The 27,984-nt window shown below is 43.6% G+C and overlaps 1 long non-coding RNA gene across 1 annotated transcript; it reads left to right on the plus strand.

Moving 5' to 3' along the window:
- The first annotated feature begins 107 nt into the window (after positions 1-107).
- LOC142008058 (uncharacterized) lies at positions 108-24,342 on the plus strand. Its single transcript, XR_012644068.1, has 4 exons — positions 108-810; positions 1,169-1,313; positions 22,619-22,694; positions 22,810-24,342. It is a non-coding gene; the product is annotated as an uncharacterized LOC142008058 (long non-coding RNA).
- The last annotated feature ends 3,642 nt before the right edge of the window (positions 24,343-27,984 follow it).

The following is a 27,984-nucleotide window of genomic DNA, read 5'->3' on the forward strand; positions in this document are numbered from 1 at the left end:
GAACTATGGCAACTAGAGCCCCGCCCCGCCCCGCCCCCTCGTCTAGGCACATTATTCATTGGAGGACGGAAAAGTGACGCCACTTCCGGTAACACCTGGGAGCGCGGAAGGCGGCACTCTCCGGACGTGTATTGAGCTGCGTGTCACATTCAAACTTCCATTCTTATTTTCAAGGTCCAGCGTAGTGTGGTTTCTACCTACGTCTCCGACCCCCTCGGTTTTTACAGTCTACGCTGCTAAGTACGTCAAAAGCAGCGGTGAGGGTCCGGGGCGAGCGTGAAGCCCTAGTAAAACCAGGGCTGCCAATTAACGCGCGAGAAGCCTGCGATTAGAGCGAGGAGCGTTAACGCTCGTTAATTGACCGTCCTAAGACAGCAGCAGCGGAATCTGACGAATGACTGTGAAAGCTTCCGGCTGCGGACCCAGTCTCCTGACCGGAGGGGGCGGGGAGGACTGTTTCTTCTAGAGAAGGACACCCGAGGGGGGAAGTGGAAAACTCCCGGAAAGGAACAAGGCCAAGGGCGCGTCACAGACCCAGCCCTGAGAAGCGGAGCGGCCCACCGGGCGCCACCTGCTCCAGCCCAGGGGAGTTCCGCGCCCACCGTTCTGTCCACACTCACCCGGCAGCTCTGGAGATCATCGAGCTGCCCCGTCATATACCTCCCCCTCTTTCTCTGGCCCCGGCAGTGCCGCGTGGCTGCTGCAATGGACTGCTTGGGGCCAGGGGCAGTAACGGGACCCGCTCCCGAACTTCCAGGTCCGCTTTGGGGGCGCTGTGGGCAGCGTCCCAGTTGTGCCATTCAACCTCCCGTGAGTCCGGCTGGACGCCGTGTTTAGCTCCCAAAGCCCGTCAGGGTGTCACAGAAGCCTGCCCCCTGGGAGTGCACCGGGACCTGTCGCTTTGGGAACGCCTGGCAACAGGCGAGGGGGCGAAGGTGGGGTGCCTCGAGGCTGCGCTAGGAGGGGTTGTGGGGCTGAGCCCCGTTGCTGGGGGTTCACTTACGTCCGGGGAAGGGCTAAGCAGCACTGCTGGGGCTGAATCAGGCCCCAGGGAGGGAAGGGGTATGGGAGAAAAGGTCTATACCCCCTTCCTTGGGGATGGTGGGTCTGAATTTCATATTATATTTTATTATATTATTTTATATATCTCTTTATTATATTTCCACAGGAGAACTGAATCTGTGTCCCAGCAATCACCCACTTCCTAGGCAGATTCCTGCTGAAAGCCTCTCACTCCAGGCATTGGCACTGTGTGGGTGTTGGATTGTGGCCCTGGAAGGAGCTCAGCCTGGGGGTAGATACTTCTTCACAAGGTACTAGAGCAGTTCTGAACCAGTTCTGTGTTATTTACACATTTATCATATTGGTATATGCTGGCTCTAGAGCCCTCATGAAGGTTGGACTACTGTTCAATATTTTTTCCCTGGCAGACTTTTTCTTTGTTTGTTTAAATAGATCACCATTTAAAAATTTATTTAACACATCTCCTGTTAATATCCATACCTGCTCAAACATTATATGAAAAATAATCTAATTTTTGGCACTAAAATATTGTACTGTTGAACTGTTATAGTTGTACGTAAAGTACTGAAGTGATTAAATAAATTTACCCAGCCAAAGTAGCAGCAGTTTGTTTTTTGTTCCCAATACTCTTTCTCTGCAACTACTGCTCTAGTCCATATTGTTTAACGGTGTGATTAATCGCACAATTAATCACAATTTTTTTAATCGCTTGACAGCTCTATTTAAAGCCAGTCTTGCTCTCCTCCATTTTTTGCAAAAAGTGAGGTGAGGCGATGGCAAAGGTGTCAGTGGGATATATTTAAGGAGTGAGTTAACCATCAGAAAAAATATGAAAGGAAAAGGAAAAGAGGTTGGTATCTCCCTGTATAATGGAGGAAAAGGAGTAAAAATGCCCCTCAGATAATGAGGTTGGATGATTGTGAGGATGAAGATACAGGTTGAACCTCTATAATCTGGAATTTTCTCATCTGGCAACATATGTAATCCAGCATGATTTTAGTTAATTGGATGGCCATTTATTGTGGGTTTAGCCAAGTTTCCCACAGTTCCATAAAGTTTGTTTACAGCCACCAGTCCTGGTTCTCTGTGTTCTGTTGTTCACTTCTAATTTACCCTTTAATGTCTTCTAAGAGCCCAGAAATCAGTAGAAGTGTTGGTAATGTTGTTAGACAATATTAACCTTCTGTGGTCCAGCAAATTCTCTCTCAGGTCTTGAGGGTGCTGGAAGAGAGCGGTTCAACCGTTGTTGTCAACCATAATGGATAATCTAAATAGTAGGACACATCTTTTCATTGTGGTAGATATTTAATGTCATATATTTTTTTCATCCAGATTTTAAACTTTTGATAAATTGAGGGGCATTTTGTCTAGTATTAAGTGCTCTTTAGATTTCCTTACAGTTCCCCATTTGACAGAAGTACATTAACTGGAAAATGTGTGAAGTTGTCCTCCTATATAATCTGTAGATTTTTGTACCTTTCATTCCTAAACATACCAAAACATTTTGCACATAAAAATCACTTTAAATTCCCTTGAATTCACACCAGTTGTGGAGTGGAAAGTAGCAACTGCTTAATAATATCTCAACACTGCAACTTTTTAAGGAAACGAATGGAAGAAACATTTAAATACAGACTTGGACAGATTAGATTTTTAACAGTAAATGCTGGTAAATGTTGATTTCACTATGCACACAACAAATCAAAAATATTTTGCTGTATAATAATCAAAATTTACAGATTGGCAAAATAAAAATATACTACTTGAGAACTTACAACATTTTGGTTGAAGGATATTTATTTTGTGTATTTTGACTTGTGATGTTGACAATTTGTATATTAATGGTTAAAAAGTTTAATTTTTTTAATTGTAATGTCTTATTGTCATTAATTATTCAGCACTACAATTTCCCATGACTGAACGTTTAAATTACTAATGCTTAAAGAAAATCATTAAATCTATACATTAAATATAATATACATAAATTAATAAAATAAATATAGACCTCTCTCTCACTTTTAAAAACCTAAAAATTGAATTCTCCCAAGCCTGCTTATCTCAGGGAAACCATAAGAACTTTTTATATAGGCAGAATGGTATTACTCAAATATACTAAATTTGCCAGGAGTAACAATTCTGTTCTTACAATCTGTTACCTTAATTTACACTAAAGTCCACCCGAGGATTACACTCATATGTATTTTATTAAATGCCACTACAGTAAACTCTCAATTTAATGGAATAATGGGGGAGGGGTGTCCTTGAAACCCGAGTGTCTATTAAATCAGAGGGTGTACTGCACATCCCCCCACTGCCAGGTTTCCCCAGCCCCAGTCCCCCCGCTTCACAAAAAAAAAAAAAGCCTGCTACACACAAACATTCTGCTGCCACTGGGGGGAGCTGCTGGAGCCCCCCAGCACAGCTGGGGACTCTGTCATGGCTGGGGCCCCGCCAGCCACAGCTGCAAAAGCTGCACCGCAGCTGGGGTCCCACTGCACACAGTAGTAGGAGGGGACCCACCACAGCCTAGAGGAGCTGCTGCCAGAGCCGCTACGCTCTCCTCCCACCAGGGATGAGGCACGTGTGGGAGTGCCATCTGCCCACGTACACGCTCACCTCTGATGGGAGGACCGTATGGCAGCTCTGGTGGAGGAGGTGTTCGCTGCTCCAGACCTCACCGGTAGTCCCCTAACACACTTTTTTGAGGGGGGAAGGTGGGGTGTGATTTAGGATTTTACATGCTCAGTTAAGCAGACTTTGGCAACAAGTTGGGGGCAGGGTCTGGTTGACGTCCATTGTTCCTGAAGTCTGCTAAATCAGGGTCTGTAAAATCAAGGGTTTACTGTATTTGATTAAAGGAAAAAGGTGAACTAACTGCCAAGCATATACACCCCTCCTGCGCTCATACACTCACACATGCAACTCTCCACTGTGTGAGTTCGCCTAGGGGCAGCAGAGGAAGCCAAGGCATAGCAGGTCCAGTGTGTCTGCTTGCAGTAATGAATCTGGGGCGGTGAGCTGGTTGTATGACTCTTTGTCAGCTTACTCTTTTTCTTGTCAGTGTGGCAGTACCATCCATCCAGGGGAGACTAATTCCTGCAGAGAGGTGATGGCAAGAAGATCTCCTAGAGCTTTGCACCCATCTTTTTTCATATGATTCTGTCCAATAGCTTTTGTCCTGTCCCACTGCCCCAGGATACTGCATGACTGTGAGTCATCACCACTGTCCCAGGACTCTGTAAGACCATCTGTAAGAAGACTTTGATCTTCTCTTCATGGGGCATATTTTGCTTTCTTGAGTGGGCTCTTTTTCAAGGCTCAGCTCCTATTCTCTGGCCACCAAGGTGCTGCTTCCAATGTACACACACCAACACTCATACTTCCCTCAGACAAAGGACAGCTCACTACAGAGAAAGCAATTTCTTTTACAAAGGAATAGTCAGAATTTCTTAGACTTTTATGGTATCCATAAACAATTTCTTACTAACTTATAATACTTAATATAGACCTAGCAGCAGCTACAAAACAAAGCTGACAAAGTTACAGAATTTACATCTGCATCGTACTGGACTGAGCAGAGACTTTATACAACACAATCAATATGTCATATAATCTTTATTGGCCAGGACTGGTCAGCACCTTGGTTTTCTTTGTTCTGAATAAGTCACTCTAATATTTTGAGTGGTAAATGCATATGTGATGATCGTTTTAAGGGTTCATCTTCAAGTCTTCATGCACTTAGTCGTGAGAATAATTATTGACTGGATTGTCATCTGTAACATAGGCAACATTTCATTTTTTAAAAAAAATGTGGAAAGTGGTACAAAAAGCCAATTACATTTAAAATAAAAGCTTTAGGCCATCTTGACCTCAGGTAAGATGAGACAAAGCTGTGACTATTAGGGTGGTGGTACAGTTTTGAACCTCTCTAGTCCAACACACTCTGATCTGGTAACAACCGTGGTCCAGCATGATTTTAGTTAGCTGGATGTCTACTTATCAGGGGTGTGGCCAAGTTTCTCATGGTCTATAAGGTTTATTTATAGTCTCCAGTCCTGGCTCTCAGTGTAATGTGTATTTACCTGTAATTTACCCCTCAATGTCCTCAACGAGCCCAGGGAGCAGTGAAAGTGTTGGTGATGCTGGTGTACAGTATTGACCTTCTATGGTCTATCAAATCCTTTCATTCCACACTTGTCAGGTCCCAAGGGTGCCAGACTAGAGAGGTTCAACTTGTACTCTACATACAATTGGTAATGAATGATAAGGAATTTTCGAATGAGACTTCTCACTACACAGCATGATTCACTTGTGTGACATCTTCATACAATGCTGTATTCTGTTTGTTGGTGCACATACTGAATAAAATTTGAACTGTTTTTTCTAAATTCACAGTTATTTGGTGCTGGAAATATTTGAATTTAGGATGCGGATAGAGAAAGAAACTGATTAAAAAGCAGATGTTGGTGCTCTGTTTAGAAAGGCATCAGTGAAATGTTTCCTATGGGATGTTCAACACCAATAGCAGTGCATTTTGTTCTAGGGGGAGATGCCTTCTCTCCTTCAAAAGCAGGGATTAAGTATCTAGATGGAGGCCTGGCCGTAACTGGTAACGGAGTGGGGCAAAAAAGCACCAAGTAAAAAAGGAAAATTTGACGTAATTGTGCTTGTGACAAGTGGCTTTGGTTTTAAATCACAGCTTTCTTAATCCCGTATTTAGTTTGGTTTAAAAGTTCATTAGAGTCCTGCACCCCACATCTCCACCTTATGCCCTGAGTCCCCCACACCCCTGCCCTGAGCCACTCATACCCCCAGCCTCCCAACTCTGAGCCCCTCCTTATGCCCCCAAGCTGATGCCTGCTCCCCAACCCTCTGCCCTGAGCCCCTCCTTACCCTTCCTTTTTTGACTCCTGCACCCCTCCCATGTGCTTCCGCATGCCCTGAGCCCCCGAACTCCACCCCATACTTACATTTCTTACAGGTACTGTCTTATCACAAACCCCGCCCCACAGCAACCCTCTTGCCCTGAGCTTCACCCACAGCATACAATACACCTGTACCTGTAAGAAATTAAAGCTGCTTTCATCTCTTAAGGGTAAATATGAAATTCAAGACTTAGGGTTATCGTAAGTTTGGTTAAGGAAATAGGAGTTGTAAAGAAAATTCTTGGATAACAAGTAGAAGGAAGGCCTTGAAAATACTGAATTAAAAGGCCAGCAGGCATGAAGTAAGGAGATGTCTGGTTCAAAGAATAACTAATGAAGTGAGGCTGTGTCTACCCTAGGAAATAAAGTCAAATTTCTGAAAGTTGACTTTATACCACTAGATTTTATAAAGTCGATGGTGAGTGTCCACACACATTTAGAAAGTTGGCATAGCATGTCCCCATTACTTTTGGTAAGTTCAACCGTGTCAGCAGTGCATTGTGGGTACCTGTCCCACATTTCCAGCACCTTCATTGCATTTTGGGTTTTTGTGCCAGTGTGTTATGGAGACAAAATGTGCTGCAAGTGGTTGTGGGTGTCTGATGTCATCATCCCTGAGTATATTGTCTTCACTCTCCGCTCCCATTGAAAACAAACTGCCAAATTCATTTTTCCACAGCCTGCCCCCAGCACGCGCTCTTACAATGCTAGCAGGCCAGTCCTGAGAAATGTAAAATGCAGAAATAAAGCTCTGAAAAGTTTCAATGTGGAGCGACTGAAAAGTTTGTTGTTTGTTTTTTCTTTTGTATTGTTGAAAAGCTTCATTTTGATTGTATTACTTTGATTCAGTTGTGGTGGGGGCAGTCAGAGAGCCCAGCAGCTGTGTGGTATGGAGAGCCCAGCAGCCGTGTGGTGGGGGGGGGCTCAAACGGGGCAGCTGGAGAGCCCACAATGATTTGTACTTCCTGCCACTTGGAGACCAGGGGAAGTGAAAGCGATGGTCAGAAGGGACACATTGGGGACATTGGGAGATACTTCTGGAGCCAATAAAATCAAATTAAAGAACACCGTGTCTACATTAGCATTAAGTCGACCTCGTAAATTTGAGTTTGTTGTTACTCCTTGTGAAAAAGCTGAATTAGTCTACCTTACAGAAAGCTAGAAAAGTCTACCTTACCACCCCTTAAAATTGTCCTACTGATAGTTGTAGTGTAGGCAGGTGCACTATAAAATAGTCCTCACGCCCTTAAAACCAACTTTATGCTCTAGTGTAGACACAGCCTAAGAGAAGGTCCCTGAAAATAAAGTTTCTGGAGTGTATGGGTAACTGCATATGGTTCAAAATAAGACAAATAAAATCTGTATTAAAATGACCAATATGGCCCTTCCTCCTACGCATAAGGGAGTCATCTCAAACTTATGACTTATGTGAACCGAGATGCAAAAGTAAAAGTGCTGGCCAGCAAGAAAGAGAGGAAGAAGTAATGACAGAAAGTTTTGGGAAGAAAGGAGGCTGTAAGCATGCCTGGGTTTAGTCCTTTTGCAAAGAGGTCATCAAAAGCTTACAAATGTTTTCTTACTATTTGATCATAGTAAATTTCTTATTGTGTAGACTTTTTTTAGGCATGTTTAGAGTAATTGTATAAATACCTTTTGGCCTTTGACTTCTATAAAGAAATCTATGGTTAAATTTGTGTTGTAATAATATGCTGTATAAAATAATAATAATTCTACCCTGAGAAGCCTGAGTTGTGCCCTCTTGTTGTTCGTCTTGCTGTTTGCCTTGCTGGTTCTCCTGTAGAAGCATGAAAAATAAGCTCTCTCATCCTATCTCAGCCGTAAGAATTCATAAAGACCAGGATAGATACCACCACAGCAAAGGTTTACTCAGGGCTGCTTTTGTGGCAGTACGGGGTTTTGTGGCTGGCTGGGGTAGGGGATGGGGCTGCCAGCCGGGCTCTGCACCCCACCTGGCTCCCTGTCAAGAGGCTGCCAGAATCCCTGCCAGCCCTGCAGCAGTGCAAGTCAGGAGCTGGAGCCCCCGCGAGCCCCACAGCAGCATGGGTCCAGGATGCTGCTGTGGGGCTGGGAGCCAGAGCTCTCATGCTCCTTGGCAGAGTAGGACTGGGAGCTGGAGCCCCCAGTTGCCCTGCAGTAGCAGGACCCAGGAACCAGAACCCCAATGTGCCCCCTGGGAGCCCCAGCCACAGGAATCCTGGTGGGGTTGCAAGGGGGCAGGGAGCCGGTTAAGTACCAAGTCCTTTTCTTTTTTTTTTTAATAAAAATCACTGTGGCCTGTTCATCTTGCTTACATACACATTTATAATTTTACTTTTCCTAAAAATGAAGTATCATTATCTATCACTTATGGTAATAGCTAAAGGGCCTCATTCTTGATAGAGACCTAATTATGTTTGATACTGCACAAACACAGTTGTATACTCATTTGTTTGTTTTGTGTGTGTGTAGAACTAAAAATCAAAGCTTAGACTGTTTGATTTATGTTTACTAGCTCACTTACCAAGACTCTCTGAGTGATGAGCAAATATCTGTATTTATCACCATTCATCCTCCTTTACACATGATCTGGCCAAATGCTGTCATACAGTGGATTACATCTATGATGACTAATGCAGGAATACAATAAACAGCATTTTTACATGACACTGTAGCAGACCTGAAACAGTAACTTATGTGGTAAAAGCCTCCCCCTCTTAAGATTATTCTGTCATCCAGCTTTTCTTTTAAACATTAAGATTTTTCCTTAAATAATAAATGTTTATGTGAATATTAATCTTCTTTGTGCAATAGGTGCATTAAGTGAACTGGAAAATCTTTAGTTCCCTAGAGCCAGAACCAGGTTTGTTTTGTTGTCACCAACAGTGTACAATTCCATTCCACCCACTGTCCTAGTGTAGAATAGTGAACTGTACCTTCTTGACAACAATCTTTAAAAGTTTGGGCTAGAGGCGTATCCTTTCTCACTGTTCTGACAGCCATGACTTTGGCAAAGGCAGAAGACTAACAGTGGGCTTTTTGAAAAGATTGAAACAATGTGGACTTGTAGGTTCCTAGATTTATCTTTTCCCACCTAGAAGTAATCAGAATACCACCATTTAAAAGGAGATGATTATGTACTATGGATTAGCTAGTATTCTGGCAGCAATACTCTTATTCTGACTTAGAGTATTAACTTCTTCCTTTTAACTGTACAGTATAAATATGAAGAATACTGGAGAGCAGGAAAATATTGATGATAAATTCTTTTATATAAGATTATTTTTGACACCCCTGTACAGCAGCAACTGCAATTTCATGTAAGTTGATCGAGCCAAATGGCTGCATCAAGAGTAGCAGAATTTATTGCAGTAATACCTCATTCATATTTGTAAACCGGGCAGTAAGTAATGATACATTCATTGGTCTGCTGTGGGGAACCACACTGGTATTCCAGAGGGTCCTTGATTTTCCATTTGTGCATTAGATACCTGCATCTGTCATGATTGGTTTGAATTTAATTTGGAGTTGACCAAGACTCACTGTATTCAGCTGAGTTTCCACAGGTTGAGCGTGGCTGCATCTGCTTCATGCAGGTGCTCAATAATCAGCTACTGTATATGCAAGTGCTATTGCAGATGTGTTGAACACTGATGGCAACATATCCCTGCTAGTTTCTGGTGTTGGCACTCATTTTTCTCTTTGCAGCTACCTTCTCAAGATGGAAAGAGAGCACGCAGCTGAGTGTCACTCTGAGATAGATTGGAGTGTAATTGTGTTGTACATTTTTACCACTGAAAGCTACTTACAGTGTGCTTTTTGCTCTCTTATTATCAAGATAAAGTGTCCTTGCTACTGTTTTTCCAGGTTTTGGTTTGAGCTTCTGTTTCTGGAAATATTGTTCTATATTTTTGAGATCCTCAGTTTCGTGGTTAGATGCTTGGATTGTCATGGCAAGATCATCTGCATATCCAAATACTCATGCTTTAGTTGGAGATATGTCACTTATGTAAAATATTTAAAAAGGGTTGACATAAATACAGAGTCTTGAGGAAGTGTGTTGTTTATGATATGGAGCGTGTCTGTCTTATTACCCAGGTACATCCACAGGTGTCTGTTACTCAGCATGGTCCACATCAGGCAAAGTGTTTGGTAGGAAGGTGGACGTTTAGGAAGTTTCAACATCAGGCCCTCGATTCCTCAGTTTTATATGCAGATAACAGTTCAACAAGTACTGTACCAGTGTTTAGATTTTTGTGGATAGCTAGCCTCTGTGAATTGTGAGTGCCAGTACTTGTTCATAACAATGATGTTTTGGCCAGAAACCTGCCCATATGACAGGACTGACTCACCAATAAGTCATATTCTTTGGAGGATGATATGTTCAAGATGTTTATAGATCATGTATAGTAGAGAAATTGGCCTATAGCTTCCAACTTCATCAGGGAGCTTTCCAGGCTTTGGAATGGTGATTACCAGATCTTTACAGTCCTTAAGGTAGCAAAGTACAATGTTGCTAGCCATTAGAGTCCTTTGAGGATGAGATAGTGGAGAAATTCTGGTGGAATATCAAGTGGCCTGCAGCCCTCCCTTTTCTTATTGCAGCAAGTCCTTCTTTTACTTCCTCCATGCTGACAATAGATGGTTCTCCTGCAGGGACTAATGCAAATGTTCAGTAGAGTTACTGATACACTTTTCTTCTTAGGTGTTTATCAAGTGGTGTTTTTGTATTGTCCATCAGCTGGGAGGCTCTTTAGTTTGACAGAATTTTTGGTGGCCTGTACTCTGTGGAATTGGTGGCCCTAAGATGACATCATAGTGTTCATAGACAAGGAAAAAAATGGTATTACCAATTCTTTGTGTCCAATTTTAACCTCTGCTGGATCCTACACAGACATTGCTATGCAATAAATTGGTATCTGCAGGCATCTGTAATGTAGCATCTCTCAGCTTCAAGCACATTTCCTACTCTGAAGATGCTAGCCCCTTCACTAGTGACCGCTGTAATTTACCATAATCCTGCCTTACAATCACTAGCTGTTTTTTCCCTATCTGCCCTCTTCTATATATGCTGAACTACACAAATAGTACCACTTAAAAAACTTTAAGGCAGAAAAAACATGATCATTACAACATGAAACCTTTTTTCACACTCTATTATTTCTACTTCTCTCCTTTCTTTTCCTTGTTGCCGCAAAAGGGCAAGAGGTAAATATACTGTGTCCTCTTCTTTAAGGACCTTGACAAAGTAGCTCCCACCACCAGTTTTCTGCACTTGCAGGTAAGCACACAGGCTCAGTTACAGCAATGGATTTTCACACTTTGTTACGTTATTCCTAATTTGTGAACTGACTGTCCCAAGCATTTTTATGAAGCCACTACCTCTCCCACCCTGCAAGTCCCTTCTTAAGAGCTACTGTGATGCTGCCGTGAGTGGCTTATCACCATGTATGCCATCCTCAAGGCCGACTATGAAAAACCAGGGCAGAATTGGCTGTATGTTCTATAATTAGATTTTCCCAACCTAAAACAGGTGTGAACTCTGGTGAGGCTGGTCCCACTCCTTGGCCTCACACCCTGTTCAGTTCAGTGTCACAGATGGTTTAGGCTTTGGCTACTGGGGCCAGCCTGTGTCTCTCTGCATGGAGCCACTCCACTTGTGGGATTTTGGGGCATTCAGTCTCTATGTGCTGCATGTGCCTGCAAACGTGGCCCTGCAAGGATCATCCCTGGAGTGGGGACCCTCTGCAAAGTGTGTGCTGTGCAGAGATGTGCATGCTGGCCAAGCAGCCAAACCCTTTGAGTAGCATGGGGGGGTTTGGCAGGGAGGGAGCTTGCCCAAAGGTCTTGCTGGGCACAGGACATTGCTAGCCCAGATTATCATGGTGAGCTGGATCTGAATGTTTGGCAGGTTGAATTTTGCCTGTCCCTGTTATAAACCCTTTGAAACAGGACCTGTTTCTTACCGTGCATCTGCACATGCTCAGAACCACAGGGCTTTGATCTCATTTGGATCTTATTTGGGGGGCATAGCTCATTTGGGGTGCAACTGTTACACAAATAATACATGGAAAACTTGGGTATCAGACCCATTGTATTGTTTTTTTCAGATACCGTACTTTCCTAAATATACCTGAACTTCACAAACAACTCAGCCAAATTATGAGCAGTTGTGAATATAGACCACTGTCTATGAAATTGTAACTTGCAGTTCTAAGTATGCTAGTTCAAAATTTTAAGCAGTAGTAAATTATATACTGTGATTCACAATTGTTGGCATGATCCAGCTAAATCCAAATAGCACTTTGTCTGTGAAATATTTCAAGCATAAAAAGCCCTTGTGTGAAGAATTTTAAGATAAACAGAAGAACCACAAGCCGCAGCAATACTTACTCAGGTGATCACATAACATATTACCAAAGCTTTCTCCCCTTCCTTCCTTTTTTCACTTGTCAGTGTTCCAGCTGGCACATTTAATGTGTTGTTTATGTGTGAGTTATACATCCAATGCTTCTTGAAGTTAAAAGTAGCTCATACTGCAGCGTCCAGTTTAGCCCCAGTTGTTCCACAGTTGTTTGTATGACTCTGATTAGTTAGCCTTCTGTGCAACCTGAAGACTCCCTAGCATGTGCAGAGTAAACAGTGGTAACAATTATGTAAGTAGAAACTTCATCCATTGAAGATATTTTCTTATTACTACAAAATATCTTTAAGATATTGTGACATTATCTGATTAAAATGTGGACATACAGGTCATTGTTGCAGCCACTCTTACAGGCTGTGTCTAGACTAGCTCCTAACTTTGAAGGGAGCAAGATAATTAGGGTGTCAGGAGATTACTAATAAAGTGCTGAGGTTCATGTGCAGCACTTCATTAGGCTAAATCTCCCCCGTGGCAACTTTAAAGTGTGAAACTTCGAATTGCCGGCTTGTGAGTAACCATGGGTCAGCCGCGGGTACTTCGAGGTGCCCATACTCCTTCAAAGTCCCTTTACTCCTCAAAATTACTCCATTTACTCCTCAGAAAGCTGACCTGCAGCTACACACAAGCCAGCATGTCTACTACTAGCAAAGAGCCCAGTCAAAGGCATAATTTTGTGGCAATTTCTTTGTAGGTGGTATGAACTGGGGGACCACACTCACTGTAAGAATCTCTCTTTCACAAGAATTGGTAATCACATGACCTGGCAATACCACTCTACTGTTATCCTCCCCTGATAAAGAAGAGCTGTAGTAAAACACAGACTCAAGCCAACATTTTCAAACAAGGTTGCCTAACCTTAGTCACCTAAGTAAGTGATCTGATTTTTTTGGGGCTGTTGAGCTTCCATACCTCCAATTGTGTTTGCTGAAAACCAAGGCTTGGAGCCAGGATTTCACTCCAGTTTGTGTATTGTAGATGACTAGTTTATGCACCCTGTTGGAATAAAGTCTGGATACCGTGTGTGAAGCAAGCAGGAGGGTTTATTACACAGCGCCGGTGGTGTGTTACTTCGCTTATTAGGGCTTGGTGAACACTGCCAGAAAATAGGTTACAATTGATTATATAGGATGCTGATGGGATGGGGGTGGGGGGACAGGGAACTATGGCATGGGTGTTATCCAAGCCTGGATAGGTTCTAGCTGCAAGACCAATAAACCAATAATCTAACAAGTGTACAGCGTCCCCGCCCATAGCTTGTAGAACACCTTATCTCTAGCACAGATGGTTTTCCTTAACAGGTTATTTAAACAAAGCAAACATTTAATGACATCTATATGTCTAATTGGATTAATGATACGTTTACAAGAGTAATGATGACACCTTCAAATGGGCATATCCAGGGGTGCGTTATCTAGAAGATTAAAACAAAAGACAGTAACAGTGTAGAGCAATTTGTTTTGTGTACCAGCCTGGGATAGCGGATCAGAGAATGTCCTATCTCTGTTCTCATATACACGGCCTCTTCTTGGAATGTGGTTGTCAGCGCAAATATCCCTCCCTCCAAACTCCAAGTCCCTGTGTGATTTGGGATGACTTTCCCTGGGTCTTGTGAGTGAGATGAGAGGGGGCGAAGCAGGGGTAACCTTCCACTCATGCTAACTGGGTTTCTGAACTATAGGATTATAGGCCTACTCCAGACTTTAGGATTCCAATAGGGGCTGTTTAGCACAATACCATAACCTGCCTCAGAAATTTCTGTCCTAGAGTCCCTCCTCTTAATCTCAGGGTTCACGAACCTGCCAGGTCAAATACAACAATTTTGGTGTTTTAATTTGTTCTGGAAGCACCGGTAGAGCATGAGTACTACTAGGAATGTCAGGATAGACACTACCCATATAACTTGGCAGAACAACACCCAAATCCATCCTCCTGGGATTCTATTGCCAGTAAAGGTGCTGCCCATAATCATTGTCTTGACATCTACTGCCTAGTTGAGTGCCTCAGAGTATTTGGTTGTGGCCTGGTCCATGGTTTCTCCTATGTGTATGTACGTCAGACAGCCGATCCTGATGTGTCTTTGGGCTTCGGCCTCCAACTCCTCGATCTTCACCTGCAGGGCCACTAGACCCTCCTCTAGGTACTTACTGCTGCTGTGCCATTTGGGATCCCATGTTGGATTACGTGTCGGCGCCAGAGTATGGTGGAGCTGCGTCCTGTCAATGGTCAGTGTTGCCCTGCAAAGGACCGTCATGCACACGGATGAGTATGTGGAAGGGCAGGGCTTTCCATTCAATTCAATGGAGTGGTCAGTCTGGGCAGTCAAACACCAGTAGGTACTGTTCATTTGGACCAGCTCTGTATGCATTTGGTTCTTGGTGATGACCACTTCAAACCTAGACAGATTCGTCAAGATGTTATGTGGACATGTAGACCAAATCTCCCTCTCGGAATGGGCGCAGCATTCACTGGGGTACAAGGTGCCTCCAGTGCCCTCAGAAAATGCAGTGCCTTCTAGTCTAGTAATATGGCCCTTCCTCCTTACAGGCAGGGAGGTTACCATTCTAGCCCACTGTGAGTGGGGGATGCACAAGGGTGCCAGGAGGCTGAAGGTTATGCTATGCCCTGTCCACACTGGCTGTTGGACTCTCATTGATTCTCTGTGTCCCCATACCCATGGTAGGGTATTGGGGCAAAGGGGACTTACCATCTTCATAAGGGCTGGGTGGACCCAGCCATCTAAGAGATCTGTTACAATACCCTGGGTGGTAATGGCTAGAGTCTGTCCTGTGTGCCATCAATTCCTTTCCAGTACCTCTTCCTTAGTGCCATTCAATAATAGACCAGCTAGCCTTTGGTCTAGGTATTCTGTCATATCCAGTGAGGTAGACACCGAATCTGACAAATCCTTCAGGCTATTCAGGATCAGTCTGTTGGCCAGGCTGGTGTCTAAGCCTCCACAGGCATTGGATATTCCTGCATCTGCCAGCCTTGATTCAATACAGTCCCTTTCCTTAGCTTGTTGTGCTATGACATAGGTGTTGCTGACAGAGTTCCCAGTGCCAAACCAGCCTGGGATGGTATCTGCTAAGCCCCATTTCTGCCAAATGAGGCACTCACCAATTTGGTTAGTTAGTCTGGTAATGTTAGCACATTGCTGACCTACATCCTTTAGGTCAATACACACCTTGACCCTGTAGGTGTGGAACACCACCAAGGTGAGGACTGGTAATACTGGTCCTATCATTACTAGCTCCAGTTCTGGAACAGTGGTTTGCTCAGGGCATAATACGCAATCAGGGAGTTCTACCCTATCCTTCAGGACTTGGTTGATGGTTTCCAACTGAGGGCATGTCAGCATAGGCCATTGCTTAAAAAATTATTGCCATGCCTCTGGGGTTACCTGTGTTTGGGTCTTAAGTGGTAAACCCCAGCAGGAGTTTGTAGGCCCTGCTTCTACAGGCACCGTGTCAGTATAGTTGGTGCATGACCTGATGTTGGTATTTGGCTTTTTCCCCACTACATCCCACACAAACTCCAATACCGAGGACTATGTGTTTCTCTTGGTCCCTGTGTTGTTACAATATGCAAAGTAACTATGTTTGAATGAGCAGCGCCCCAGGGCCTTGTATTCCCTATCACTGCTAGTGTGCATCTGCCTCCTTGTGTGGGTGATTCGGAGGCTGGTTGCATTGACTAGGGTAACTGTTCCCCTGGTGGGACCACAGCAGGGTTCAAGAGTATCCGTCTTTTTAAATGGAGGGCCAACGCAATGCCATGACTCCTCCCATGTATTCCATCACGTCCCATAACTTCTGGCACTTGGCACCAGTGAATGACTGGGCACTCAGACATTATGGAAATGGTGATGTTACTCTTTTTCCTGTTTGTGTGGGCATCAGTATAAGACTTTATATGGATCCTTTTATAATCTACTGGCCCATGTTCCAGCCACAAGTTGGCTCTTATCTCTGGCTAGACTTTTGTATAGGTTAGTGCTTGTGCTGTGCAGGAGCTAAGTGTTTTGTTAGTATAACTATTAAAATGAAGTAACTCCGGTGAGGCGGTGTTCGTGACCCAGTTCCAGTCTTCTCTGTTCACATGGCACACTCTCCGCTCCATTTGTCAGGTGCCACAGAAGTAGCAGGAGCGACTTCATGGTCATCTTTTGATCCTCCTTGTGTACCTGGAGACACAGGAGAGACCTTTTTAGTATTTGCAGTGGCTGTTTTAAACATTTTCAATTGATTTTGGTGCTTCCAAAACATCCCCATTTTTCCCCCAAGTTTGCACAGGTGGTTGTGGTTAGCAAGATCTGCATGAGACCTTGCCACCATGATTTCAGGATCCTTTTAACCTCAGGATAAATGTGACTCATTACCAAATCCACAACGTGAAATGCTGGTTTATCTAGGTGGCTGTTATCATCTAGCTGAGTTTGATTTTTCTTTTATTACAATGAACAGAATTTGCTGATTGGAGCGAGCATCACAAGGCTGAAGCAGATTCTTTGTACTAGCATCTTCTGATTGCCTTTTGAAAGACAAAAGAACATTTTTCTACCCCTTTTGGGGGTAGCAGATTATATATTAAAATACTCCTTTTATGAATATATTTACTGATTTTGGGTAAAATGGAGGCATTGCATTGATTCCAGATTTATTTGGGTTTTGTTCTGTGGTTAGGCAAAGTTTTAATGACTTTTGCCCTTTAAGCTGGTTTAGGGTGAGTTAATTATTTTACTGGTTAGTTATCAAAGTTTATGAGGTGGTGTTTTTAGTTTCCTTTTATGTAGAGCAGACCAGGTTTGTAATGGTTTTTCTGTTTTGCTAATTTTTGGGCTTATTTAAAGTGACCCTTTTATCATGCGGGATGTTTCCAGTTACCATTTTTAACACTGCTTAAAGAATTTTCTTTTAGTAAGAGAAAATTATATACATGACACCTTACTACAAGGTCACTCATTTTAAGTGTATACATTTTTAACACACTTTGCACTACATTAACTAATTTTACACTGCTATACATAGTTTACCTTTCCTTTTATTCATTTGGGGCAGTTAAATTCCAATAGAAACCCTTTATGTTCTCTCAGCAAGTTTTACTGAATTATAGAGATTTAAAATTGATTCTCTCTTTGCCTGGCTTATTTTTTTTTTTAAAGAATGGCTGCAAAGAAACCAAGAATTGTGCTTTATAGCATTGTACAAAGTTAATTTGACAAAATTTAACTCTTAGTTTCCTCCTAACTTCTGCAAAGTTAATTTACTCTTTCCTTGAATTACTTGCTTAGTTCTCAAAATGACATTTTATTGTATATTAACATTTTAAGTACTACTATAGGAATTTGGATCTTTTATGCCTGGACTTACTGTTCTTGGTTTTGGTTGTGGGTGTTTTGTGTTTTGGTTTTTTTTGTTTTTTTGCTATATTCCTGCCCTGGACTTTTAGCAAATAGTTTATTTTCTTTTGTTTCTTGTATCCAGGATAGGACATTAGGCATAAGGGGACTACAGGCATCATAGGAGGGGGTGCTGTATTTATTTTTCATAATTCACAGTGAGCCCCCAGAACTCTTCATCCGCCCTTAGAATTGGCCAAGTTTGGGCTATCAAAGGGGCCGTGGTATTAACGAGGACCCCTTTAGTGAATCCCCCTCTATTCCTGTCTCCACTTTGACAGGGCAGGGATAGCCAGGGTTAACTTTAAGGCTGAGAGCTGTTGGCAGACGGGTATTAAACCTTTCCTCTAACTTACGAATTCGATTCACCAGACCCAACAGATCCCTGTGGTCCTGTTGGGCATAACCCTTAGCAGGTGATTCCAAATCCATTTTACCCATTGCTTCTGTATATTGATGTTACCTCTATAATTTACTTAATTTGACAACAGAAGAGAAAATTAACCCAGTGAGCCTATTTAGATTTTACACAGTCTGTTCTCTGATATTGGAAGGTGTCAAGATCGGAAGGCATCCCTTCCTTATGGATACAACAGCAAGACTAACAAGCAAACAAACAAAATTACCCCAGACTGGTCACAAAAGCAAAGAAGCTCCAAACACAAAGGAGGAGGGAGTACAGATTAGTACAGATTCTAATTGCCAGACACTTGGCAGCATAAAAACCAAAAAGAGCTCCTTGTCACCAGAAGGGCAAGTTGTCAGCTTCTGACACAATCACTTGTTAGCAAAACAATTAATTTAAATTAAGACTCTACAACCTGAATGCTTGTAAGAGTATACTCTATACCACAAAGAGTTCATAAGGTGGAAAAAGAACTCGGACAAATAGCATTCAGAGCTGGGCAGTTTTTTCAAGGTCTTATAGTCTGGGCATCTGTCCAGAAAGCTATTTCTCACAGCCCAGGTGTGGCTGCCTTGTTAGGCTTCTTTTTGCTGAACTTATGTTACCTATCTGTGAAAACATAAAATCATAACACCTTTCTCTCCTTGTGTCTGTCCAGACCACTTCAGCAAACTGAATATTAGTTAAACCCATTACCAGGATCTTCCCTCCATTATTATACATGTTGGTTGCAAAGCCTTAGCTTGAATTTCCTCCTTCACATACTGTCTTTTTTTTTTTTTTTAAAGCACATGCTTTTGTGTACGTTTCCAAATCAGCCTGTTGCTGTTGTGGAAGTATAACATTGTATAAGTATAACGTTGTATAAGGGGACATGCTGGATACATTGTATATGAGAGGGCGTGCCAAAACATGTTACAAAGTATCTGAGGGAGCACACGTAGGGACAGTTAGCTTTTGAATGGAGAAGCAATTAAGATGGAGCCAGCGCGTCTAAGAAGCAGGCATCAGAATGGAAGGTGTGAAGGGCAATTAGTTAAGTTAACTGGAAGCTGTTAAAGGAGATTGTTAAGGGTGGCAGGTAATTGAAGATACGTGACTGGTCTCAGGGATCTCGAAGGGTGGTGACTAAATTCTTTTTCTTCTTTTGTCTGTAACTTGTCTGTAACTTGTTCTCCAAAAAACTGTATAAATTAAGAGACACAAGCCCCACTCGGGGGGGGGGGGCGGGGCGGGGCTCACTTCTAAATGTATTAGCAGAGCGGCTTTGCTAATAAAACAGAGTGGTGTGACAAATTGTGAGTCTGAGTCTAACTTTGACACTGTTTGGCTCATGCCTTCTTAGGCTGCTTGTGCTGAAATCTTTCCTTTCTGCAGCGTATGTGAGTAAAACTGCTGGTGCCAAACTATCTTTTTGCCCTGGTTGCTCTCTCTGTGCAGAATCCCTGACCAGCCATGTCATCTTCCCCAACATTCCGTATTCTTTTAGTTTGTATTTAAATAGGGGCCATACACTGTACATAATCCCCCACTGTTGCTATCTTCTGTGTCTTCTCACCGTCATTCCAGGCAGGATTTAGAACTGGTTCTGGCTCATCTGGGGTTGGATAGGTAGAGGGTGACTTTGGGTTGCCAAATCTTCCCATGGGTAGTGAAGCGGTGGTGCGGTTGGTGAGCAAGCACTGACCGAGCGTTCCCTCTCCCCGACTTTGAGTACACTTCTGGCACAGAGCTTGTGGTTCTTGGGGTTTAATTTTCTCACTCTGAGGCAGGCACTTACTTTTCAGAGCATCCTTTTCATCTTTCAGGGTTTCAATTTCTTTCTCCTTTTATTTTAGGATGTCCAATATGTCGAGCTTCCCCTTACGACTCAACTGGCCCTGGGTAGCCAACTTGCCTGGAAAGCTACCTGGGGAGGTTAAAACCTCCTGCGTATCAGGTCCCAGAGAATCTATAACAGGACTTTGGCAAGCCCCACCCCATCCCCCAAGGTGAGGGAAAGTTCGGGCTCTGCACGTGGGCTCCACCCAATTCCCCTGGAATGCAGAAGCCAGCACGGAAGGGCGAGACTAATGCACTGAGTTAAAGTGAAGCAAATCAACAATTTATTAAAGGTCATCAATTGGAACAATAAAATTACAGCCTAAACTATACACAACTATATCTAGACTTATGTTAACCACTATGACTAAACACTTACAAATATTAACAAATCCATGGAGCTGTCCTGTATCGATATCTTTATTTGTCCGGAAGGCAAAGTAGTAAGTTAATAAGAGAAGATAATAGTTTTCCTTTTGAAAAGATTCAGGTTACCGGGGAAACCAGCTGACCCAGAGTGACTGTTTGGGTGGTGGGGGGCTGCTAAATGGCAGCCTATGAGACTTTGGATTTTTCATGTGCCTGCATTGATGTTTTACAGCCAAAGGCTTGTTTTCCCTGGCCCACGGGGACGATTATGCCCAAGGGATGATAAAAATCCCTGACACAATAATATTATTACTGCCTTATCTGTTCTGTCACTTTTCTGATTACTCCACCATTTAATCAATTCCTCTTCTGGCCCAACTGCAGCATCGCCTGCCTTCTTAACTGCTGCCTGCCGAATCTACATATGTTTGTACTCTAAGTAATCTCATGAGTCAACTTTTGCCTCCCCCTTGGATGTTATGGTTTCTGTCTGCCCTGACTGCTGAGGATGTACGTCTCCCCCTTGTCTACTGAGGTCTCAAGTCCCACGGATCAGTTCTCAGCCTTATTTGGGAATGTATGTCTTTCCCCCTTTCTGTATACAGCTTATACCGTGGTCACAGTGCACACAATGCTGGCCTTAATGCGGACTTGTCTTATTCGATGGTGTATACATCACATGCCTGTCGTGGGGCTTCTGTCAAGACTTGCAATGTTACGTGCAATGAGGAAGTGGGACCACCCAGTTCACACTTGCCTGACGCCTTGTATACCCAGCCAGTCCTGTACTTAATGTATGGCTCAATTGATCCCTGGTGGTTTATCCAGTACCTCTGTAACACACCCCTTAGCTTAAACAGTATACGTCCCTCTTGTACTCATTCCGTTTCTGACCCTATGCTTGGATCACACATGTCCAGTTTCCTCCTAGTTTAAATTTGGAAATATGGAACCAAAATGTGTCTGAAGGGAGAGAGAGACTTCTATCCTGGCCTAGTGGGTGGTAAAATAAACATACTCACCCCTTGTTGGATGTCAGTCTCTGGCTCCAATGCAGCTCACAAGCTTGGATCCCAGACCAGCCCCCAATGGCTGGAACAAAGCCTGGACACTGTGTGTGAAGCAAGCAGGTGGGTTTATTACACACAGTGCTGGTGGACTGTCACTTCGCTTGTTAGGGCTCGGTGAACACTGCCAGAAAATAGGTTACAATTGATTATACAGGATGCTGATAGGCGGTGGGGGGTGGAACTACGGCATAGGTGTTGTCTAAGCCTAGATAGGTTCTAACAGCAAGAAAAAATGAGCACAATAAGCCAATAATCTAAAAAGGTTACATAGTGTCCCTGCTCATAGTTCATAGAATACCTTATCTCTGGTACGGATGGTTTCCTTAGCAAGTTACTTGAACAAAGCAAACATTTAATGACATCTATGTGTCTAACTGGATAAACGATGTGTTCACAAGAGTAATGATGACACCTTCACACAGGCATATCAAGGGGTGCGTTATCTAGAAGATTAAAGCAAAAGACAGTAACAGTGTAGAGCAATAACACATTTGTTTTGTGTACCAGCCTGGGATACTGGATCAGAGAATGTCATATCTCTGTTTTCATATACACGGCCTCTTCTTGGAATGTGGTTGCCAGGGCAACAATCCCTCCCTCCAAACTCCAAGGCCCTGTCTGAGTTGGAATGACCTTCTCTGGGTCTTGTGAGTGAGATGGAGGGAAGGGGCAAGCAGGGATAACCTTCCACTCATGCTAACTGGGTTTCTGAACTGTGGGATTATAGAACTGATCCTACTCCAGACTTTAGGATTCCAGTAGGGGCTCTTTAGCAGAACACCATAGCCTGCCTCAGAAATTTCCATCTTTCACACCCATATTTGGAAAATGCTGATCTGACGTCAGAATTGAAATAATAGTAACAAAAGTGACATATTTCAAGTTGAGCCCTTCTCATTTTATGTAGGAAGAAGAAAATGTTGGTCCAGTATACTAATGCAAAGAGAGTGGTAAAATTCTTTGCAAAACAAATTATATTGTGTTCTAATTTTGTTAGCATGTTTAGATATATTTAAAAAACACTACAAGTACTGGTAAATTTGTAGTTTGTTATAGGGCTATTAAATGAGGAAAGAGCAAGGGAACAGTACTTTTGCTAACATTATCAACATCTACTGTATATTTGAGAGAATTTGTCTGTGACCAACCAAATGAGTCTCCATCCATCTCTTTTTCTTTATTCAGGATCTCCTCTGAAATGTTAAGAGCTAGAACCACCAAATTTGGCATGCAGCTTCCTCTTGTCATAACTTAAAGCAAGGTAAGGATTTGGCTGTTCCAAGACAATGGGATATGTCTGGAATGCAATAGTTTTTCATAACATGGGAGGAGAGAGGGTAGCTAGCAGGTATAGTCATACTGTGTAATAACCACAGGGAGACAGCAACAGATTACAGATGGGGACCAGGACAGCCCCGGGGAGATGATGACTGAAGAGCATGGCTCCTGCCACCCCAGCCAACCTGCAAGGTCTTTGCCATGGACAGCCACACGGAGCTGCTGCCTGACCAGCATGCCCCGGCACTGTAGCCAATCCCAGGGAGCTACTGCATGGCCAGCGTGGCCCCGATGGCTCTTGTACACACCCCTACACCAACATCCTGCCCTGAGCACCTCCTAACCCTGCAAGCCTGACGCCTGCACCCCTGCATGCTTCCAGCCACCTGCCCTGAGCCTCTCCTTAAGGACTCAAACAATGGCACGTTGACATGCTAGTGGTTTTCATATTTGGCATTTTTATGTTTAGATGATGAAGGATATACCCTTTTCCCTGCATGTGTTGTAGTTTTATTCAGATATATACAAATTGCTGCCCATCTATACTCTGAGCATATAAATACTTATGAAAGTACATAATATTAAATTTTACATATGTAGAGAATGTGGCAGAAGGAATGCAGTGGTGCTGAAGGCTGGGAGGAATGAGTCTCCCAGAGGTCATCTGCATGAGAATGCAAAAGGTGTGCATGTGTGATACCTTTTCAGGCAAAGCCAAATGGGTAGCAAGTAAGCCATGAGATTTGGTCTATTGTAAACATGTAGCTGTAAAATCACAATTTAAGCTGACACTTAATGCGGGAGTTGTGAGATCTCACCAATGCTCTGGGTTGTTGTGGGGGACAGGGCAGTCGCCTTAGCTGTGTAAGACATTGATTACACAGGGCTCCCTGGTTTAAAGCATTCTGAGAGAGAGGGGAGGGGTACTGGTTGAGCCAGCTTGCTGAGTGCCTTGGACCTGCCTATGCCTTGGCCATATAGCTATAAGCCTGGCTTGACTAACCCTCCCCACCTGTTAAAAGATAGAGCTGGATACTAGGGTGTTTGTGAAACCCCACACTAGAGATACCAAGAGCTGAAATCACAGAGTGGCAGCTGAGGCCACACAGAGCTGAAAGCACTGGGTTCTGCCTTAGGGCAGTCCCAAGCAGTGGGATTAGGACCGGCGGACAACAGCAGGACCAGCGGGCGGCTGGTAGGAGAGGCGGTAGACGACGGCGACCGGCGGGCGGCCGGGAGGAGCGGCGGCGGCGGTAGACGACGGCGGGCAGCCGGTAGGAGCGGCGGCAGATGACAGCAACCGGTGGGCGGCCGGTAGGAGCGGCGGCGGACGACGGTGACTGGCAGACTGCTGGTGACAGCAAGGGGAGGCTACAGACAAGTGGACAGCTAGTATTGCCCTGGTGATGTATCTGTGGGCTTTAAGTTTGGGACTGCACCGCAGAGGGTACACCCTGTAACTGTGTGTGTGTGGAAAAGGGCCAAGAGCCCCAGCAAGAGACTGGGTTCTACTGCATATGGGGATGATATCTGGGTAAAAGGGGTTTTGTCTCTTCTGTGCTGAGATATACTGCATCTGTCGCTGTAACCTTGGGGTAGGTTACGGTCATTAAACAAGCCATTTCTATCTCAGACTCTGTGCTTGCGAGTGGGGGGAGAACCGCCTTACAGGCACCCAGCACGGGGGTGAAATTGTCCCAGGCCACTGGGTGGGGGCTCGAGCCGGTTGGTTGTATCCTTGATAGGAAAACCCCACAAGAGTTGAACCCGGCCCTTCTGGCAGGCATCTGACATTAACAGAAGGGTTACACATACATGACACAAGTCTGTCCCTTCACCTCAAAGGAATATCCCAGATACCTCATATAGTAATAATAATAAATAATCGTTAAGTCTTCCACATCTCAGCATACCACCTTTCCAAATGATTGGTAGGCTGGGGGACAGAATGGTCTGCTGGCCCCTCAGACAGTGGTCTGAAGGTTGTCCACAAACTTGCACCATAATTCCTGGCTGGTCATTTGTATACAACAAATTGATTAGCTGGGTCTTTGTTCTCTCCTCAGCACTGAGCTGCCTTTCTCTACCTCAGCAAATTTTTCTCCAGCTGTTCATACTTCATTTTCTCCTACCTCTGTTCTCAATAATTCTTTTCACAAAAAGAACATTGAGACTTTTTTTCCTCTGTCCTTTTCTTTCTGCTGTACTTGCTTTTATTGCTATTGGTGCTTTTACTGCACCATTACAAATCATATCTATGTGGGTCCATACCAAATTCATGGTCCGATTTGGTCAATTTCAAAATTGTAGGATTTTAAATACCATACATTTCATTATTTCAGCTCTTAAATATGAAATTTCACAGTGCCATAGTTGTAGGGGCCCTGGCCCAAAAATGAGTCTGTAGGGGGACAGGAGAGAGTCACAAGGTTATTTGAGTGGGGCTTTGCAGTACTGATACCCCTACTTCTGTGCTGCTGCTAGTGGTGGCACTACCTTCAGAGCTTGGCAGCTGGAGAACAATGGCTGCTGGCTGTGAGCCCCACCTCTGAAGGCAAAACCACCATCAGCAGCAGCACAGAAGTAAGGGTGGCATAGTTTGGTATTGCCACCCTTACTTTTGGATTGGAGCCAGGTGCTAAGCTCTGAAGCCAGCACAGAAGTATAGGTGATAATACCACAACCCCCTTAAAATAACCACATAACCCACCTGCTGCTCCCTTTTGACTCAGGACTCCCAAATATAGGAATGCAGTTTTCCCCTATGAAATCTGTATAGCACAGAGTAAAACCAAACAAACCAGATTTTATGGTGGGAAACCAGATTTTTATAGACTGTGATGCAGTTTTCATAGCCATGAATTTGGTAGGGCTCTACATTAATGCTACCACAATATATGTCACAGTTCAGTAATTGTACCTGTGTAACTGCACTTAAAAGATCTTAGTGGTTCAACAAGGACACCCACTGTCAGCTTCTAGTCCCCAGTTGTTGTCTTTCTGGGTAGAGACCCATGCCTCTCTCTCTCTCTTTTGATCAAGGTATATATGGATTGTCCAGTACCAAGCATTCACTGTGTCATTCCCTGTACAGATTGTTGCCCAAGGACATCTGCATGCTTTCTCTTCAGAGACAGCTGACGGGATGTGATTGCTGTAGTTAGAAGGTACGACACAGCAATTACTGGGCAAGTCTACTTTATTTTTAAGATAAAAAGAATAACAGCAAAATATATTAAAACAATAAAGTAATCTACATATGTGTAATAAGCTTATGGGAGCTAGCTAGCATGGATTCTGGCAGGAGCAGTCCTTCAAATCGCCATCCAAGATAATTCCTTATGGTTACAAGGTGTTAGCTCAAAACAAGCACCCAGTCTTATCCTTTCAACCCTATCCTAAGCATTGGGGCCCTCCATGAATCATAGGTCCTGTCCATTTGCTGGATCAGGAAGAAGGCTACAAGCCACTTTAAAACCCCTTTGTCTGCTGGTCCAGGGATAATTCAGTTTGAACATGCATACTTTTCCAAAAGACAGCTTTCCTGGAAATGTTACAACCTGAGTGAAATTGCCTACTCTCACCCTGCTGTTTTCCCAGTTTACCTTTCCCATGGAACTATATTGAGGAGAATTACGATTTTTGGAGCCCTCAGCACATAGAATATTTAGGCCTCCTCCCACCTTCTTGCCACAGGTCTTATCCCCTACTCTTCCCCTTCCACCCAAGGCCCTGCCTCCTGGCCTGGCTAGAAGCTAGTAAGAGCTGCCCAGCCTGCTATGGTGAAACCTGGACCTTCCATCTTCCCTGGACAGTGTATGCTGTGGGTCAGAGACGCAGGCATGGCACCACAGCCCCTTACCCATGGCAGGTGGAGGATCTGGTCCTGCCACAGCTGTTAGGGCTTCTTCAGCAGCTCTTACTACAGCCTAGTGTGACCATACATCTCTCTTTCTTATTGTGGCAGCCCCTTTTTAAAGCCCTAACCCAGATGTCCCAAGTTATTTGGTAAAACTGGCCATTTATGCTACTGCACAGCTTTGCCAAAAAGGGTCTGGGGAGATGAGTGAAGGACAAGTGGGGTGGGACAGAGGGGCTCTGGACAGCTCTGTGCAGGGAAAGAGGGAGGCCTGAGGGGCTCAGGCCAGCTCTGTCAAGGAGGATGGCAGGCACACAAAGATTGAGGTCAGCTCCATGCAGGGGGATTGAGGAAACTGGTAAGAACTGCTGAAGAAACTCTGAGATGTCTCATACTAACAGAAGAGTAGCTATTTATAGCCCTCTGAATTGATTTATCCAAGTATGAAGTCTTACCTACTGCTCACACTAACTATATTTGAAAGGAAGTTCAGAACATTCTGAAATACAGGAGTCATTCTCTGTCTTTCAGAGAAGCTGTAATACTATGCTGTTATAGTAGGTTGCCAGCAATATTCCGAGCTTACTGTGACATCACTACTCATTCTAAAAGTATCAACTTTCCAGACATGCAAGGTCAATCAAATCATTTGGTCATGAACTAATGCTTAGTATTCTTTTTACATTTCAACTTTTGAACTGGTAACTGTGGGAACATATTGGTCTTCTAATTCTTCACTGTAAAAGTCCCCAGTACCACAGTGAATTCCCCAAAATGTGTAGACCTATTAATTTTCTACAAAATTAAAGATTCTGTGATAGCTGAGACAATTGTCTCTTAAATACTTAATTTTTTAAAGAACCACATGTTTTAAACAGTTTTCTTATGCCTCTCCTCTTATATTTATACAAAGTCAGCTAGGAGAGTCTGTCTAGTGTCAGAGTTTATCCTTTATAGAAATAAGAACATAAGAACATAAGAACATAAGAATGGCCATACTGGGTCAGACCAAAGGTCCATCAAGCCCAGCATCCCATCTGCCGACGGTGGCCAATGCCAGGTGCCCCAGAGAAGGAGAACAGAAGACAAGTGATTTATCTCCTGCCATCCATCTCCTGCCCTTGTTATGAAGGCTAGGGCACCATACTTTATCCCTGGCTAATAGCCATTTATGGACCTGACCTGCAAAAATTTATCAAGCTCTTTTTTAAACCCTAATAGAGTCCTGGCCTTCACAGCCTCCTCGGGCAAGGAGTTCCACAGGTTGACTGTGCGCTGTGTGAAGAAAAATTTCCTTTTATTAGTTTTGAACCTACTACCCATCAATTTCATTTGGTGTCCCCTAGTTCTTGTATTATGGGAAAAGGTAAATAATTTTTCTATATTCACTTTCTCCACACCATTCATGATTTTA

The sequence above is a fragment of the Carettochelys insculpta genome, chromosome 2 (genome assembly GCF_033958435.1).
Source record: "Carettochelys insculpta isolate YL-2023 chromosome 2, ASM3395843v1, whole genome shotgun sequence".
NCBI lineage: Eukaryota > Metazoa > Chordata > Testudines > Carettochelyidae > Carettochelys > Carettochelys insculpta.